Below are 19,117 nucleotides of genomic sequence, written 5' to 3' on the forward strand. Positions count from 1 at the left end.
ACATCTTGAGCTTCCAGACAAGTGAGCGTGTTTGAAGAACGGTGGAGTAAAGAGGCCACATAAAGAAGGTACGTATTCTTTTTTACATTTGGCTGTAATCTTTTACAATATTATAAAAAAAAAACAGATTTACGCAGCTAGCATTAGCCTTAATTAGTCTCTAATTAGCATTAGAGACTTTGACTTCTACTAGAGCTTGCTAGCGACAACACTGTATGCCAGATCTTGCATTTAACTCTAGCTAACATTATCTGTAGTGATCGCTAACTACTTTCTGGAAGACTGGAGTGTTTTCCATTTCATTGCATTTAGTTCTCTACATCGTCTCCACATATGATAGGATACTTTATTGATCAGCAAGGGGACATTGCATAAGGGGAAAATGGAGAGAGGACAACTGAAAGTGAAGAGAGGTGAAAAGGAGAGCAGAACACAAAACACTAGTTAAACACCCATATAAGTCTCTGAAAAGTAGAGCACTTTTTAAAAAATCTTATTTAAATATTTAGGAAAACAAAATATCCACTCTCTCTGATGTAACCTTGCCGGCTTTGCAAACTCTCTTCTTTTTTTTCATAGATGTACTGTCCATTCTGCAGATCCTCTGTGACAGCCCCCCCGGCTTTTGGTATGTGTGGCAGAAACATCAAATTTCTAAAAGATGTAGCAAAGTCTGTGAGGAGATGCTCACCACCAGTGCACATCCTAATGCACAGCCTAGCACTAGTGCAAGTAAATAGATTAGTAGTTGCATTACAAAAAAATAAGTAGTTAGAAGACTTGGTTTCAAGGTTGAAATTGTGTTCTTGTATTCAAATACATCTCTGCTCTATGTGGTTTGCCTAGTTCAATAACTAGCATATAAATGTGTTTTAAAATGCCCTGCAGGAAAGATTAATGATGAAACTCCTAGTGAGCTTAATAATAAAAGAGTAATTAATGTCTCATTTCTGTTTTTTTTTTTTTTTTTTTTCTTTATCAGGAAACTCAGGTGTAGAGTACTTTATGAAATTTAGGGTAATAAAAGAGAGGGAAGAAAGACATTCTTTTCAAAGACATGTCAGAAGGAAGAGAAACAGAAAATAGTGAAGATATGCTCTTTTTAACATTGTTTCTACTGTAAATAAATATGTTGCTTACATCTAGTGACCAATGCAGACTCATACACTATTAAATAACAGATTGTATCAATTTGTTTAATTTTATTAATTTCCATTTTCTTCTCTTTCTGCAGATTTATGTTGGAGTTATGAGGATGACCGGTGACTCCCTCAAACCTGTGAGAGGGAAGTCACTTCCCCTTGATATTCAACCTCAAAGGTCATCTGAACAACTGTTGACTGCTGCTGTAAATAAGCAGAAAGATTTTAACCAGGATATGGAAGATGGTGCCCATGTTTTATTGTAGCCTTGTCTGGTATCCCAGGAACAGACACCCCTTTCACACTGCAGAAATACAAGGAGGCAACTGGAAAGGCCTACCAAAGAATAACATTGTACATTTGCATTGTTGAAGACACATACATACAGCAAACAGTTGTATGTGCTTCTGACATATTTTCCACCTTGTTTTAAGCTCCACTGCTGTATTATGTTTTTGATTTAGATATCTTTTTTTTTCCATCTACATCCAATATTCTGTGCAAGATAAATTAACTCCACTTTCTGACACCATGGTCAGTCTGCATCTATCATGGTATTTTTCCTTAAGTGAAGTGAATTGATAACATTTTCATTCAATCTAATCTGTCATTTGTGTGTTGTATGCAGGTGTGGGACGGTCCAGATGAAGTGAGAACTCAAAGAATGGACAACATTTTGCATGGGTAAAGTACAACATTGTCAACATGATATTTTGTTGCACAAGCAGCACAATGTATCCACACTACAGCAGTTTAATTCATTTGTTTTTGGGTATTTCCAGACCTTTCAGACACCCACAACCAGTGTCTGATTAAGTGAGACTTATTTAAAAAAAAATCATACCCAGTAACTGTAACCCAGTTACTGTAAATATTTTCATTAACTCACCAAGCCAACCTGCATGTGAAGTGTACTGTTTCAGTTGCTAAGCCAGTGACACCGTCACTAGATAAACTGTAGTAATTTCTTGGGTAAAACTAGGATGGAGGACAAACTGCAGTCCAGGAACAGGTCAAATATGCCTAGGGTCAGAACAACTACTATAGGTAGCTGTGTTGACAGTTGCAACTTTTACAGATTTGCTTGATAGATTTTCTAGGAATTTTAAATAAAAAGTTGTGGTTGGGGAAACATTTTGACCATGGGTCATTTTTTGTGATACAGCATCTTGAATCAAGACAATAACTAAGTATTGAAAATTTTGCCCTATATGTCTGAAATTAAAGCACTATACTAGCATTGGAATTTTTGGCTAAATACCTGCACCCCTTTCATATTTTATTTTACCTTTGTTTTTTGGGTGTTCACCTTAATTTTTGCAAATTTAAGTTTATTTGTATAGCTCCCAATCACAATTGGTGTCAAGAAGCTTAAAAAGCACATTTTTATACATTTCCAAATGACACCCCCTCCCAACTTACACCCTCAGTGAAGACCAGGAAAAACTCCCACAAACATTTATGGATGTTCAGTCATTATGTCTTGCATCTTTGTCAAATGGTTATAAGCAGTGTGCAGGGATATGCCAAACGTGCTGGTATTGTAAAACTAATATTATTCAAAGAAACAGAAAGAAGACTGACATCCTTTTGTAGATATGAATTTGAACCCGCATATTATATGTTTGAAAGTATTTACTCAACCGTCCTCTCACTGCAGCAATTACACAAATGTGTATGCACTGATTGTTATTCAGAACTCTCAGCAAAGTAATAAAAAAATCTTACAGCAGGTTCAATATTAATAGAGCCAATATGTGGGACTGAGCAGTCCATGGCTTCAAACATGCTTCATATGACCCGTCTCATGAGATATTCGTGAAATTCACTGATGACGAGGGGTGAGCTGAGGATGGAGTGGACACTGGTGGTCCCAAGTGCGAGTTTTAACACCTATTCTTGTTTCTACTCAACAATTAATAAGTACATTACATTTCTGCAAGTCCATCTTGTGCTTCATACTGGAAATGCAGGAGCTGCTTCTGGCTTCTGCAGCTTGATTCAAGTGAAAATGAAATCATCTTACACATCTTCATGAGAACTGTTGGTTAATGTGGTACTAATTGGACAAAAGATATCAACAGCTGCGAGAGATGATGAATACATTCATGCTGGGAGGATGATTGCAACTTCTAAAGGTCATGGTGGTCTAGGTCCTCACTTCCTGTCAGAGATGCTCCACTAGAACCTCAAAGGAAGAACAAACACTGACTCTGAAGCCATGATCGAAGATTTAACTGATGATACCATGAGAGCTTCCCTGTTTGAGGTACGCTGGCATATTAAAGCTCATTTATTTTCACTATCACAGTATAACCACATGCAGCTAACTTGTTGCATGTTATATTGATATACAACCAAAACATTTTTGAGTTAACTATTCCTTTAACTCTGATATTATAAACATTATCATCATCATGTGCCCTTCACACAGTACCTTGTTGGTTGTCTGCCCTATAACCTGTGAAGAATTTCTGGCGTTTTTTGTCAGTAAAGTTCTGACTATTAGATCACTCATCTCACCCTGCCTGCACTAGATATCTTTCACAGAGGTTAACTCCACTGTGCTAAATCACATCAGGCCCATTTCTCTGTCCCACCTAATAAACACAGTTTCTGTACATTGAATATATCATGCATATATTATGCCGATGATGGCTTCTGGCTGAAACATGTTCATTTTTGTAATAAATAATAAGATGATAGATCTGTGAGTGCCGGTGTTAGGATTATACTATTGACATTTTTGATGTAAAGTAACAGCAATTTTTAAAGTCCAGGCTGAGAAAGTCGTTTTCAATCTGAATTTTGTGTTTTATGATTGAGCACATTATGCTATCAGAAAGAGTGTCAAATTGTGTGGTGGATGAATACAGTTTCAACAATTCAATAAAAAAGCATTTACAAATTTAATGAACCGCAATAGATGATGTAATATAACACGTGCACTCTTTCTTTTAACAAAAAAAGGGGGAAGGGGGTGCTCATAGCAGACTGCTCTCTTGTGCGTGCATTCACCACCCTCAGTGAGACACACAGAGGAGCTGCAGCAGAGGGTTTTTTTTTTTTTCTTTCCTCCTCCCTCTCACGTACACAGGCACTGCTATAAACAGCAGTTTTCTTTTCTCCCTCTCCTTTGTTCATTCAGCTTAGGTGCTGAAAAAACCCCAAAGAGTAAAACCTCCTACTCTCTGAAAGCTTTATTGAGGATTAAGTCACCTGTTTATTAATGACTGATGAGGTGTTTATGAATGCAAAATAGATTGTGGTTCAAAAGTTTGCTTTAAAGGCTGATTGTGGGTCAGAGTATGAGCAGTGTGTGAAGGCTGAGGTTGGGCAGAGTGAATCCTTTGATTCTTAAAAAACAAAACAAAAAAAAACAGGTAGCAGACTGCCATAAACTGAACAACAAAATTGAAAATAAGGAAAAAGGAGCAGCGTCTGCATAGAAGCGATGACTTATTGATAATTAGAGTAATTACAATCAGATTGCCGAAAGATGGGTAACAAAAATGGCAAATGAGAAAAAGAACAATGTGATGGGAAAAAACAGTCTCACCCATAGTTCAATATATGCTGTGGACATATGGTGAATAAAGCTGTAGTCAATTTGAGGTCTGGGTAAGAGAATTTGGCTTCCCTCCTGAAGGGAGTGTCGACTCAAGACACGTGGAACAATTAAAATAGAATATGGAAAAAAAGAAAGAGGAGGATAAAAGAAAGCAGAAGAGATGTCAAAGAAAGAAAGAAGTTCATTCTATTTACTGGAGACTGGAGAGCACTTGTGCTGTGGCAGGAAGAGGTAAATAAAAGAGATGAAAACAAAAGTATAAATAGCAAAACAAAAAGCAGCAGCAGTAGTTGAAGCAGTAGGTCAGGGAGGGGCTTCTAACCAGTCTTTGCACTGTCTCAAAACAGATACATGGGATCCTGACCTAGACGCTGCCCCGACACAACATCTTTAGCCACAAAACAACCCTCAAGCAGAAGGTGGCCACAATCATCATACCCACCATACCCCTGTCAAGGCATCTTTCCTGACCTCACCGCCTTTGCTGAATACCCCGAGGTTCTTCAGCCTCCACCACCACCGCCAAGAGTGGGGGGATCCGGGGAGGGGCACCTGAGGGCCACTTCCACCCCCTGCAGCACCTCCAGTGCAGATCAGCCCAGGGCAAGGACCACCATACATGAATACTAGAGGCAAGACACAAGCTGCTCCTTATCCCACAGATCCAGAGGGAGATGAGGAACAGGAGAAGGGCGGCATGTGTGTGTGGGAATGTGTTCTCCCTCTCAATAGAGACAACAACGTGATCTTCCGAACACAGAGTGCATTCAGACCATGGACACACAGAGACATTATAGGAGTGTGTGAGGATCCGCCAAAGACCTGCAAACAACCAAGATGACGCCATGGGAAACATCTGAAATCCTTCTTCATCCAAGGACTACTTCCAGAGATGCAGTGCAAAGTAAGAAGACATTGTACTGACTGTAATAAAGGAAGACTGGCAGCTGTTGAGAGATATGTTGCACATTCTGGAAGAAGATTCAGAGACAATGAAAAGCAAAGGAAAGAGAAGGCACAGCAGCAAAGCTCCAGATAGTGCAGCTGGCCATGTTCCAAGGTCAGTCACAGGGAGTGATGACAATGCACGAAGCACAAAGTCACATCTGTGACTGTGGCAGGGGACGAGTCTAAAGGCAAGAAGCCAGAAGACAAAGAAAAAGGTGGAGACTGATAGTGTGTGGGGTTGGGGAAAGGTCGGGACGCAGAAAACCAGAGAAATAGTAAGAATACAGACACTCACAAAAACACAGACACTCACACATGCATAGATGCAAAGATACTGTAATTAGGTCATTAAGATTTTAGAAAAAAAACAGAGTAGCCAATGATAACAAAAACACAGACAAACCAAGTTTTGAAGTGTTTTTACATGAAGCCTACAAAGCTATGCCCAATGTGACACTACAGATTTCAGGGCAAAAAGTTAACTTTTTTGATAACTCAGGGACAATAAAAAGAGTAATTACTGGAAGAGGTATGATTTTACTCCAGCTCCAAAAAAATGAGTGGGAGAACACTGTTAACAATGGGAGTTAGTGGCAATACTGTTAGGGAATTGTACACTCTTCCTTTACCAGTATAAGACAAGGACGGAAAGAGATTCAATCACTCTTGTCATCATGTTGCCCAGTAAACCTAAACGGAACAAGATCTGGTGCATAATTTGGGCGTAGTGCACAGATAAGAGGGTGACAGTTAGCAAATTGACAGGTTTAGGTCATGCTACACAACTTGTGAAATATAATCCTAGAACAATGAGCACAGAGATAGCCAAATGAAACATGCACACACCAACACATAGAAATAACAAAGTGCTCAAAATGACAAGACAAGTGGTTGTGAGGTTGACACCTGAAATGACCCTGCAACGCAGCAGGCAAAAATATTATATTTCCAGTTGACTTTGGGACTATCATTTCTGCTATAAAGCAGGTTGAATTTCCAAATCCTCCATAATTGAGTGGTGGGTACATTCATGCTGTGAGAGCAATGAGCACTGCAGTAAAAGAACTGTACACCACACCACTGTGTGTAATCACAGAAGACGGAGATAGAGAAAAAGGATTAGTCACCAGAGTATTGGGCTTCTCAGGTCAATATGTGCAATTAAGGCATGGCATGCCACTGTACACGTACCATTGGGACCTGCAACTCTCAGGGCCCAGGTCAGATAATGTCAGAAGTGCTTGAAAAAAAACATACATGCAGAAACAGGAAGTGCACTATATGAAGCAAGAGGATTTACACTGCACCACACACATCTCATATGAACAGGACGAGACATAAGAACAGGGATGGCTTAAAACAGGTGCAGAAAGTTACATATTGAGTATGAGGTGGTTGTATTGGAAAGAGGACATGTACAGCAGGAGTAGTGACCAAACACTGCTTTTTCAAAATGGATGACTCAGCTCCACATATCTCTTTAGCAAAAGGATCAGTCAGACATTGGATGGACTTAGGTGGGTGAAAGACTGTGTTGAATCATCATTCTGATCAGAAACAGGCGAGCCTTTAATTCCTTTCAACGGCAGATTAAAATCACACAGATATTTGTTGGGGAAAGAGGTGTACACTTACAACCAGACGGCCTGCGCAGAAAAAAAACAACCAACCATGGTTCAATTAACAGCTCACTTCCCAGAGCTGACAGATAGTCCTACAACTGTCTAGGCCAAAAGTAAATGTGATGTTGGTCTGATTAAGCATGTGCAACCAATTGGAATTGTTCCCACAGCAGAATACAGACCATGTAAAGATCAATATCTATTGAAATGAGAAGCTATATAAGGTACAACACCAGCTCTTAACCCTGTAAGGCCCACAGCTGTAAAATTACAAGAATCACTTTTAGCTATCCTAAAAAAAAAAAAGAAAAAAAAAATCTGTTAATGTTCTTTTTGAAAGACCACATTTACATAGTCAATGGGTCCTATTGTTTATCCTTGCAGTGCTATTGGATAGTAAATGTGTTTATAGGTCTGGCCATCTGGCCATGAACTCACACTGCCTGCAAACTTTCCATCAAGCTCATCTCCTTGTTTTATTGGATCGGATTTGTCAAGAGAAGAATTTCCTGAGATGAGTTAATAGATTTGTACCGAGACCTGTAGGCGGTGAACGCAGCAGTATACGCTTGTGCACCTAATGCTCCAAATCCACACACTCTTATCACAGGCTCCATCAGAGTCAGTGGTTTTCTGTTATTGATTTGGCTAATCCATTTTTCAGTATTCTTGTGCTCACAGATTTCCAGTACTGGTTTTGCCTTCCCCTTTAAAGGAAAAGACGTACACCTGGGCTAGATTAGCCTAGGGGTATTGTGAAAGTCCGGCAATATTCTTTGCAGTACTGAAAGAAAACCTGGCAGGGTTAAGTCTGCTAAGGGGGAGCACTCTCTTACAGTATGATTGATGACTTAATGATCTGCTCACCAACAGAAGAGGCCTGTGAAAATAATACAAGAAAATTGTTGCAACATATAATATAAAAGAATATGATAATGGTCACCAAGCTAGTCAATTACAATTGGTGCAGTGACAGGTGACCTTTCTGGGGCATGATCACAGAAAAGGGTAAATCCTCATTCCTGGAACATTTAACAGCTATGTATCCAAAATATTCCAAACAAACAAAGAAACAGGTGATGTCATTTCTAGGAATGACCTCATACGGCACCAGTTAGTAGTATGATTTATGGCAGAGGAAGTGACTACTCATCAGAAAGTGACATGGACTTTTACAGACTTAAAATGGCCCCTACAGAGCACACTGACCTTAGGTCTACCTGATATGACCAAGCCATATGGTGACAAACTCAGACCAATGGCATATTTCTCACTCTTGACAGTAGTTACAGGGTTACCTATCTGCCTAACAGCAGTAGCAGCTGTAAAAATGACACACAGAAACTCGGTAGGCTATCAGAAGCTAACATTGCTTTTTCCCCACTGTCTGTGTCAATCATTCTGTTAGAACAGAAAACTTCCCATCTCTCTGCAGCAAGGTGGTTAAGATATCCAATCATCACAGTGACACGATGTACTGTACCTAACCCTTAAATTCTTTCTCCTGCTGCAGAAGATGAAGAGCCTATGATTGTGTAGTTGCAACAAATGAAGCGTACAGCCCAAAAGCCAGACCTCAAAGACACACCACTGGTCAATGCAGCGTTGGAGTTGTTCGTGGACTCAGCATCCATAGATCAAAACACAGGGGTCAAAAGAACAGGTTATGCAGCACCACATGAGACACTAAAAGTGGAACCACTGCCCACACACTTCTCTGACCAGGTAGCAGAGTTAAAAGCATTCACAGAAACATACAAGCTAGCTAAGGGAAAAACAGCTCCTATCTACAGATAGCAGGTATGCTTTGGGGTGGCACTGGTAGTGGTATGGAGCTATTTCCCTATCTTTATTCAACAGCATGGTATATCAATTTGGGAGCATAATTTATTGATTTCACGTTCAAATTTTGTAATTTGTCCCTCAAAACCCTTCCCTCACACTCAAATAGCCTCTGCTTGTGCTTAGATTTGCTCTGTTTCTGTTCAAATTGTGTGCTTGCACTCAAATATAATGTTGCTTGCACAGATTTGCTGCGCTCAAGCTTCAGCTCTTCTCCTCGCACTCAGGCTGCTTCTGCACGCTCGTGAAACTTCTGCTCTTGGATTTCTCCTCTGCCCTTGGATTTTTTGTGCAACAACCCTGTCAAAATCCCCCAACCAATAGAAGGCCAGGTTTAGTGTTGACCAATGAAATGATCCCTGCCTCCTTGCGAGCTTGTTCGCTTTACTTCTTAGAGCATCCCGTACAGGCGGGTACTCTTTAGCTGGGTTCATCTACTCCCGCCCTCCAGGGCTTTATAAAATGTACTTCTCTTGCTTTATTTATGACTTTTGGAGTAACAGGACAGTTCATTAATACACCAGCACCCGTGATTTTTACTATAGTAGCTGCATACAGTATTATAGTAGCCGCATGGCACAGTGCCCGCCTGTTGGTGTGCTGGAGGAGAAAACGATGTCACCTTCATCATAAACATTTCTATGGTTACGTCCGTGCCAGAAGGCGAGATGGTCGCTTGAACTTCATTTTTTATATGAAAAATTGAAGTAATAAGCGTTACAAGGACCCACAGTTGTTGTTTTACTTCCTTTTGGGACCCACAATCGTAGTTTCCTCAGGCTTGTTGGCAGCTCCTCCATCCAGACTGCTGCTAGTGCAAAGCCACTGACACAGTTAGCTTAGCCTGTTAGCAACGATCTAGGGTGATGACTCAGTTGATGCATACAATTTGGTAATAATTGATTAAAGTGGGCATGGCTTATTACAACAAACCTAAATTTCTAGACATTTTATATTCCAAACTTAAAAGAAAAAAAAAATCTAAATAAATCACCTGTATGTCCTACAGAGCTGAAATCTCTTCAGTACATCCTCTGAATTTTGACAAAAGTTTGCCTCACTGCAACCGATGGTCATTTCAGAGGTCTATCACTCTACATTTTTTAAAATATGTTAAATCAATTAACATCTATATCTCCACAATGTTTATGCCACCAAAACTGAGACAGACATTCTCTGGGTGGTAGATAAGTGTTTCAAATGGTGTTCAGATCAGTCAGTTTGCAGTTATATTCAGTATCTTGCTGTAATTTGTACTGTAAACACATTTTCTATTTCATCCAATTTTTGAACACATTTTACCAAAATATTCAACAGTACACCTGAGAAAAGCAGGTTGATGTGGGATTTTTTTTTCCAGAACTGTATCCCCAACAGTTAAATTGTTATGAATTTTTAAGTTTAAATAGATAAAATACCCCAGTTTTGCACATATGTAATTGCCTCAAGTTGTGAGAAGGTGTGTCAAGACCCTGTCTCCCCTGTGGTGCAGTCAGTAAGTCATCTTCTCTGGAGATACAAAGGTCCAGGGTTCAAATCCCTAGGTGGCTAAGTCCTATTTGTCAACAATGTAACAATTTGTGCATGTGGTGTTTTTTGACTGCTTGTTTAGGTCATAATAAGTTGGATGCTTGCAATCTGCTTGGACCCTGATCATTGCCACTTGAGGCTATATTTAATGTTGTCTTTATAACATGTGCTAATGTTTGTAATATGTACATTTGAAAACTTTGTTACAGAATAATTTTTAGAGGAAAGAAAGTTGCACATGGTCCCTGCTACCTTTATGGCTAGAGGGGACGTGGTAGAATGTTCTCAAAAATGATAAGAACTAGAAACTGAAAAGAAAATATATATCTTTTTTATTTACTGTGTTAAGTTGATGCCCATGCAGTCCAAACTTTTCCTGCTGTTGATACTTGACATTAAAAGCTTCTCCTGGTGTATCACCGTGTGGCTTTTATTATGAGGCATGTAAAGGAAATGCCAAACTACAGTTTGTGCGAACCAGTGCACATCTAATGTCAATAAGGGTAAACAGCTACACCACAGATATAATTGTATCAGTTCACTATTCAGCGAGGGTATTTCTGCCATATGGAAAAAGGCCATTAGAGTTCTGTAAACATGGACAATCCCTGCGCACAATGAAATTAAGTAAATATGTTTGTTCCTGTTCAACAGTTAACAATAAATAATTATTTAAAGAGTTGGTTCTGTACTCCTTATTGAAATTTAAAAATATGGTTTGAAAGTTTACAGTAGTATATGAATAACAATAATCAAATAACCAATTGCTGCCAGTTAGTTACTCTAAAAATCACAGTATGTTTCTTACAGTGTATGTGCAAAGACATGAAAGATGCTATGGAGCAGTTATGTACACTGACAGTTGATCCAGCTGTGCAGCCACTATCAAAGCCTGAAGTTGCTTTAGATCACTTGAGAGAACTGAAAATGTGAAATCCTCACATTTCTTCCTCATGTCTTAAGTGAGGGAACCTGAGACATATAGAGGAGTTGGAAGTGAGGGAAACAGCAGAAAAGCCTTGCCATTTTATCACTCAGTGCTACCAGGCCTCTGATTGGGTAGTTCTTTTATCAACAGAAATATGACACATCATGATCAGTCTGTGGGTGTGGTTGGTTTTTAGATGCTGCATAACATATTTTGGTGGCAACATGGGAGCACATCACTTGTTACAACCCTGTCTCCTGGAAATTACGTTCATATACAACTAAATTGCAACGCTGGCTGAATTAATTTTCTCCAACATAATGAGAAAATGTTAATTAACATATTTGGCAAGTTGCAAAAATGTTGATACTGAACATATGAGTTAAATGTTCAGAGTTTGCTATATACCTAAAATCGTCAACAGGTAAAATTTACCCATGTGCCTGGCTACCACATTTCTTATACTAAAAAGTGTACTCTGTTATTATATTAAGGCATTGTCTTCAAAAAGGAATGTCTGAAGTCATGAAATGAGTTTGTTTAATTATCACTTGTGTTTTGGCCCTGTTATTTTATAATTCAAAAATTTTAATTACTTTGCATGCCCATCAGTATAAAATGAAACTAAAAATGGGTATTAGAAGGAAATATTTGCATATTTTGGTAGTGTGATATTATAAATGGCATTCATCACAGAAAGAAATAACCCATGCCATGCTATTCAAATTAACAAAGTAAATTAAATGCCCCAAATGGACAATAATGAGCCATAATAATAACAAACAACCACTGCACTTATGGGTGATTTAGTGTCACAACAGATTCCACTGATAGTCACAGTATTTTCATTCAATGGATCATTTATTCATTTTTTGCTTACTCATTTATGAAATCATTTTGGAAATCAACTGAATAGAATTCGGACTGAGAAAATAAATGCTAGATTAATTTGTCAGGATTATTTCACCAAGTTTTTGGTTTCATATTTAAGCCCTGCAGTCATCACCAGAGAAATGTAACAGTGTATCTGATCACAACACAGTGAAAGCGTTTCTCATCTTTGGTGTAAATATCAGTCTCTCCTTTTGATCTCCAGAGCAGAGCTCACAGTGGGATTAAGAGTTTGTGTTTGACTGCAGGAAAGAACAAACACCTTTCAGCGGTTGTATGTTGTTTCTTTTATGTGCAGAAATATGAAGGTTTTCTCTGCTCAGACGATGACTTGACATTCAAAACTAAAAGTCACTGCTCACATCAGTACAGGATCAAGGGTGGATGCATATTCTGTCCTTATTAACTAACCAATGCCCTTTTCCCTCTTTTACCTTTCCCACTGGCTTTCTCTGTTTCTCTGTTGCCATTATTGTTGACGTTTACAGTTCTGATATCTGTGCGAGGTACAAATGAAGCAGTGAACAAAAAAAAAAAAAAAAGATTTAGCATTATGGAGATGTGTTTATTAAGGCAGAAAACTGAATGAAACTAAATGAAAAATGTTGAATATATAGACTAATTTATATCTATATACACCAATTCAGAGAAATACGCTCAGTGGGCTTTTTAGAAACTAACTTTAAAATAATGTTCAACTATTTCAGTTTTGAGCAAACCTTTGACTCATCCTTCACCTTTTGATAGCAAAAACTGGTACTGTCAGTGTCCACCATGTACTGTAATTTTGATTAAGTTTTTTTTTTTTTTAACATAATACATTTTATCTTTCTCTGTCCTTTGAAGCAGTGTTTCTTCTGCAGAATCTGGAGGTGAAAAGCCTTGAAACTGAGGTCAAAGTCTCTGTGGGACCTTCACATCATTTATTCATCTGTGTGTGTGAGTGTGCAGCTTGCAGCCACACTAATCCCTAAGGCCATTTTAAATGCTTCTCAGCAGAAATAACATATCTGTTGACCAATACAGGCAGCTCAGCTTACTGTGGCTGTAATCTCATCTGTTCTATATTTTAAGCCTCACTGGGACATTGAAAGAATCTGCTTCACAAAACATGACAGGATGTAGAGGGCTCGCCTAATGTGTCCTGCTTCTCATGGGTGTTCCTGTGGCATGGACTTTGTGGCAAGTATTGCTCACCCTTGTGTGCAAAGATGTTAGAAACCCAGTGGTAGACAATTTTCTCCTTCCTCCCATCCTTTCCAATTCTCCCATCCATTCCTCTCCCCCATCATCTGCATCTATCAAGTTCCTGTTGGTTGACGTGTTAATGCAATACTCCATTAGACATCAGGTTGGCCCTTATCCACACCAACAGCAGGATGTTTTGAGCCTGTACTTACACACACAAGTCAACCAGTTAAAGCTACTTTACAATGAGGAAAGATCCAAGCCCATCCTCACAAGAAAACAGTAAAGGTCTAAATTTCAGCCAGCAAAAACGACCTATAGTTACATTTACAACATCTAGTGGCTGTAGTAATTATGACCCAGGGGAGTGATGCAGTTCAGATGACGTCAATAGAAGGTGACAATTTGCCTTATTAAGAGGAGGTGGATTGGGTGGATGATTAGAGAGTTAAAAGGTGGTAAAAAGTGGACTTAGCTGCAGGAGACTGCTGCTGCAGGAGATCACTGTTTGCTTCCCGCTTCCAACTGCAAGTTGAGACATTTTCTCAAAAAAAGTAACAATTATTGAGGTGTTTACTGTTGCCATGGCAACGAAGGTAGAGTAACTAAGGAAGTAGAAACTGTGTTTCAAGTGATCATTTTACCCCAAACCATGATCTTTTCCTAACCCTAACCAAGTGTTTTTTGTGCCTAAAGCTAACCAGACCTTAACCACAGTGTTGTCACATCATAAAACAGAATTAACTTTTAACAGTGATTTGTAACGGTTTTAGAAAGTAGCATATTATGCTCCTATTTCGGAAAGTGGCATATTATTCTTCTATGGGTCATTCTGGAGTGCGGGTACAATTGACCTATGTGGTCGTTTAGTAATGAGAATGTGTTGAAAGATCCAGTTAACCAAGGACACTTTAACAGTCTTATTCTGCTCACATTTATTACAAGAGTTGGTGAAGCAGCACAGATCACCTCTGATCCTCATAACATGCCAGTCAGATGGAAAGAGCAGAGTGGCAAGGCCAACTTCACTCCAAACAATGAAAACCAACAGGTGACCTCTGGGTTTATACTCAGACATTTCTCAGCTCACATCTCTCAGCTAGTAAACTATCAACTGTCGACACTGATGTTAGAGGCTGGAGACAACTGGAGGAACTGTTGGGGATTGTAAAAATCATCAGAGTGAAATTAAAATCACAGAGGGTTGGTGGTTTTATGGTTCACTGGAGAGAATTGGTATTTTATGGTTTAATAAACTACTACAAAGAGTAGAAACAAGTTTTTATCTGGTTAAATGAAGGAACTCTGCTCTTTATAAAAGCTCTAATGTTACAGTATATGTTTATATGTTTGTCCTCCAGAGAGACTAAAAGCTGGCTATGTGCCCTGTTTTTTGATCACCAACAATGAATGGAAAATAAATTACAATCAATATGTGTTTTTAAATAAAAGAGGTTTTCTGATGACGAGTAAGTATCACACACCATTTTTAAAATTCATTACAAGACCAATCACGTGGAATATTTGCATGTCACATACAAGAAAAGTCATGAATTTCTATCATGTTTGACCAACGACCCTGAATATAAGAAGTGACACATCACTCCAACCATTGTATGATACATGACACGGCAAAAAATGATGATGAATGAACATTTTTATGCCAGGGTGATCTCCCCCTCAGTACCACAGAACTACTACTGGACTTATAGAGTTCCTGTGTCTCGTGTATTGGCTGCAGTTCAAGGAGAGTCTGGTTGATTTCTCAACCAGAAACTCACTTATCTTTGTGCACAGATATGTGGTATTTTTCCCCAGGAAATCCTGAAAAATATATTAATAATTAGTACCATTACTGTTAGCCTAAAGACTTATATTTAATACTTAACTATAAACACATTAAATGATGTGATCCTGGTTCTGGAGGACAAAATTGTATTGTTTTGGGTGAACCCCTGACATTTCATCATTTAGGTGCAGATTGAACAGTTTTACAGTGACAAATCCTATTGTGCACAGGTAAGGATGTTAATACATCTGTAGAAAACAGTTTTAGACAAAAGGTATTGAAACATATCTATCAGTCTAATGAAATCTCTGATTACAGACAATTCATCTGGGTTTTATACAGTAGTTCTGCAATCAGAGACATATCACTGTAGGGGGAAACAAGTCCTCTTCATTACATTCCCTCATTAGAAAGAAAGTTCACATTAATTAGAGTTCAATCCACTCATGTCTTCTACTGAACACCATGTTGAAAAGCTTCTGACCTCCAGGTGTCTTGATTTTTAATTAATATCTACATCGCTGTGTTTCTGTCCTCCAGCAAAACTTGCTGTTATGTTTGACTGTAAAAAAAAAAAAAAAAAAAAAAGCAAAAAAAAAAATCCTTTGGAACTACTTTAATTTCTGTGGAAAACTGTGAGAAGCTCAAGTTTGAAGCTGTTGGAGTAAAAGTAGGACACATGTTGGTATATTTTAAAATGTGGTCCATTGTGTGTTGGAATATTGGAGCTTAAGTCTAATGATGATGATAAAATTGATGTTGAAAGTTATATACACTGATAACCAATCACATTTCTGACAAAGGCTGTACATGACACTTTGAAAGAAAATGCACTTTTGAGAGAAGAGCGAGAAAGAAACATGAGCAAGGAATGCGCCATCATCAAGAACAAACTCAAGAGATGCCTAAGGGAGAAATAGGTTGAAGTCAGAGCAACACATCCTCATAATTAAACAACCACATAGGTCAATTGTACCTGCACTCCAGAGCAACCCATAGGAGTGCAATATGCCACTTTCCAAAATAGGAGGATAATATGCCACTTTCCAAAACCATTACAAATCACTGTTTAAAGTTAATTATGTTTTATGATGTGACAACACTGTGATTAAGGTCTGGTTAGCTTTAGGCACAAAAAACACTTGATTAGGGTTGGGAAAAGATCATGGTTTGAGGTAAAATGATCACTTGAAACACAGTTTCTACTTCCTTAAAGTTACTCTACCTTCGTCGCCATGGCAACAGTAAACACCACACACAAGTGGAATGACTGCAGGGGCAGAGGGGGTGACCGCCCCAGTGCCCATGCTCAGAAGAAGCCCCACTCAGGATGTAGTGTGCATAATCTGTAAAAGACAAAGTGATTGGCAGATTTGCCACCATGAAAGAGAGGGGGATGAAGTTTTAAAAAGGGACCGTGATATGTACAAAGTTAATTAACCTATTCGGATTATTTTGTTCTATGGTGGATGGTGGAATACACAAATGGACTACACTAAACAACAGCAGGTTGAACAGGGACAATTGATGAGTGAAACCTCCATATTTAGTCTTTATTAACTTAAATTTGGTTATGAAGAAATCAGTCAGAATGTTACAGTAATCTGTTTAACTCCATGCTTACTGCATCTCGGCATCTGTCTGTGTCACTGCCTGTGGTGTTGTAGACTGTCTACTTTGTTTTTTGAATGGGCCTTTTAGTTTTGTAGACCGTTGTATCTATTTTATGTTTGAATAGGCCTTGTATAGTGTTGTAGACCACTGTGTCCATTTTATTTTTATGTTTTTCCTGTGTAAGAAAGACATGGTACTGAGTGCACCTTGCCTATCGCTGTCTGTTGGCCTGGTGCTGAATTGTTCGTCAATCGATGCATACAGAGCGCTGTGTGCTGTCTTTGCTGCTCAAACATATGAACGTGACTGTCAACCCGCTTTCCCTTTTTGTTCTTCAGAACAAGATTGTCTGACAAAGTGGCTTCACTGTATTGTGTATTGTTTTTCTTAGAAATACGGTAGGCTTGCTTGGCACAATAAGTGACAATTTGTGTTAATGGATAGGCTATGATATATCAGCTATTTTACATGTGTGAATTTTAAAATGACTTAATCAGAAGGGCCTCTTGAGAATGCTCCGCCCCCTCTGTGCTGAGAGTCTAGCTCCGCCCCTGACATCACGAAAATGTCCCAACTCTTGGTTTTAAACATGATACTCACGGTTGGAAATGAGAAGTTAACTGCAGTCTCTTGCAGCTAAGTCCACTTTTTACCATTTAACTATCTAGCCATCAACCCAGCCCGCCTCTTCCTAATAAGGCAAATTGTCACCTTGTAGTGGTTTAACTGGGAGCCAGGGTGCCAGTCAGAGTGCAAGTCTGATAAGATAATATTTTTAGTTATATACCAGTCAGCCCTACAAAGGACGGAGGATGTCTTGCAGTACATGGCCCTTTAACAAACACTAACAACCAGGTATTTCAAAAATCACCAGCAGACAACAAGGAACACAAAGCACACGAGAATTTGAAGTACATCACAGTGTATTATACAGTCGGTGCTCAATACAAAAGCCACAGTTCAGTTACCAATGAATGAGTCCTTATCTCAACAAAAAAAAACAAAAAAAAAACATCCTCTTTCGGATCCCAGAGAGCAAACAAAAATACTCAGTTCGAGACCCAATACAACAGTCAGCCAATGAAAATAAACCCAAGTGATGCCTCTCACATCTAATAGACAAGCTTAGTGCTTCTCCGACAACTCTAGAGTTAACTCCCTTAGTTTGGCCTCTGCACTGCTGTCGGCTCCAGGGAATAGCCAGCCTGGGAGCCAGGCGGTTATAAGTGACAGCTTAGTCTGTTAATGGTTCTTATTTCTATGGGACCAATTATTCCACCTGAATGGTTGTACATAACACTTCCACACACTAGAGTCTTATCCACATTACAACTTAACCTACGTAGAAAGAGACCGACTAGAATACAGTACCAGTTAAAAGTTTAGACACACTTTCCTGGTCTTCTATTTCACATGCTTAACTGCAGTAATTGTGTGTTGGTTGTGAGTGCTGTCAAAACGCGGATGATCTACAATCAATACAGTGCCTGAACACATCCTGTGTAGACAGGGGCTGAAGCTGCCGTTCCGCTAATGTACTGCTGTCGCTACTCAGTGTCCATTGTGTAAAAGGTAACAGCTCTGGCTGGATATGGTCCTCAAACAGATCACCACTGAGGGTAAAATAATGTGCTCAGTCTAATGACTAGCTCTTAATTAGTTTGGGTTCACCACACAATGCTTAGACTGTATTTCTGTCTGGATCCAAACAACATGTGGTTTCTCTGAAATGCTTCAGGGTTTGCTGATGGTACAAAGCTTGATGAGGCTGAAGTCAATACTGCCTGCAGTATTTCATTTGGAGAGAGAATGGAGAGGCTATAATGATTTCTCCCACTTGTTCTTAACAAGATGAGAATAAATTGGACGAGTTAATCAGTTTTATTAGCCAGCAGGTTTAAAATTCATTGACTGTATGTAGACACACTGCTGATGGTAAAGATCTGTCTCACTCTGTCTCATTTGGAAAGAGTCTCACCCCACCTGAACAAGCCCTTCCTCACAAACCTGGCCCACTTGTTTACGAGAGGCTTGATGTTGCTGTCTGCAAGT

General features: G+C 39.0%; 1 long non-coding RNA gene across 1 annotated transcript; it reads left to right on the forward strand.

Annotated features, from left to right (window-relative positions):
* The first annotated feature begins 334 nt into the window (after positions 1-334).
* LOC121898313 lies at positions 335-1,371 on the forward strand. Its single transcript, XR_006096427.1, has 3 exons — positions 335-413; positions 580-628; positions 1,235-1,371. It is a non-coding gene; the product is annotated as an uncharacterized LOC121898313 (long non-coding RNA).
* The last annotated feature ends 17,746 nt before the right edge of the window (positions 1,372-19,117 follow it).

This window comes from Thunnus maccoyii, chromosome 6 (assembly GCF_910596095.1).
Source record: "Thunnus maccoyii chromosome 6, fThuMac1.1, whole genome shotgun sequence".
In the NCBI taxonomy this organism is placed as follows: Eukaryota; Metazoa; Chordata; class Actinopteri; order Scombriformes; family Scombridae; genus Thunnus; species Thunnus maccoyii.